The following is a 726-nucleotide window of genomic DNA, read 5'->3' as shown; positions in this document are numbered from 1 at the left end:
CTTCAAGCAAATATCCTTTTTCTGAGCCTCAATCTTCTGGTATGTAACATGGAGCCAGCCACTGTTCTTGCCTCCAACAAGAGGATGTGTGGAAAGCTCTTTGCAAAGGGCTCAGCCCTTAATCAACACTCAGCAAAAGTAACTGTGGTATAGTGGCTACTCCTGGGGCAGGTTAGAGAGGGGGCGGCGGGGGAGGGGGGGTGTCACAAGAGAGGCTTTAGGATACTGGCAAATTCTGTTTTCATTAAGCTACATATGCAAGTGTGCTCACAGTGAAAATTTATCAGTCCATACATTTAAGATCTATGTACTTATATAAATATATGATATACTTCAACAGAAAATAAAACATTACACCAGAAAGTAAGCATAATTCCTGTTTTGAGTTAGGGTGCTCACCTCCACCAGGGCCTGTAGGAGGCGCTGTGTCAGAGCACCAAAGGGGCACCCATCTTCAGGCTGCTCATGCTGGGCCTCAGACTTCTTCAGCAGGGCATCCACATCTGAGGTAGAAAGACAAGTGGAGGGGGGGGCTGAGTTCTTCTGGGAACTCAAGTCCTGGCCTGGCATGGGCAGGGAGGTGAGGGGCCTACCTTTAGTGTCCAGTTCGGTCAGTGGCCCCATGAGGCCTTTCTTCTTGTCTGCCACAGCTGCTGCCCGGGCCCCATCCTTCTGTTCCTCCAGCAGGTCCTCCTGCGCCCAGCGTTGGGAGTAGTGCTTCCCCAG

General features: G+C 50.7%; 1 long non-coding RNA gene across 1 annotated transcript; it reads right to left on the bottom strand.

The window, feature by feature from the left end:
* Window positions 1-398: 398 nt before the first annotated feature.
* LOC115285008 lies at window positions 399-720 on the bottom strand. Its single transcript, XR_003905394.1, has 2 exons — window positions 594-720; window positions 399-503 (listed from the first exon to the last, which is right to left on the bottom strand). It is a non-coding gene; the product is annotated as an uncharacterized LOC115285008 (long non-coding RNA).
* Window positions 721-726: the final 6 nt, after the last annotated feature.

This window comes from Suricata suricatta, unplaced genomic scaffold (assembly GCF_006229205.1).
Source record: "Suricata suricatta isolate VVHF042 unplaced genomic scaffold, meerkat_22Aug2017_6uvM2_HiC HiC_scaffold_32759, whole genome shotgun sequence".
Lineage (NCBI taxonomy): Eukaryota > Metazoa > Chordata > Mammalia > Carnivora > Herpestidae > Suricata > Suricata suricatta.
The sequence above is the reverse complement of the archived record's forward strand: the minus strand, read 5'-3'. Positions and strand labels throughout refer to the sequence as shown.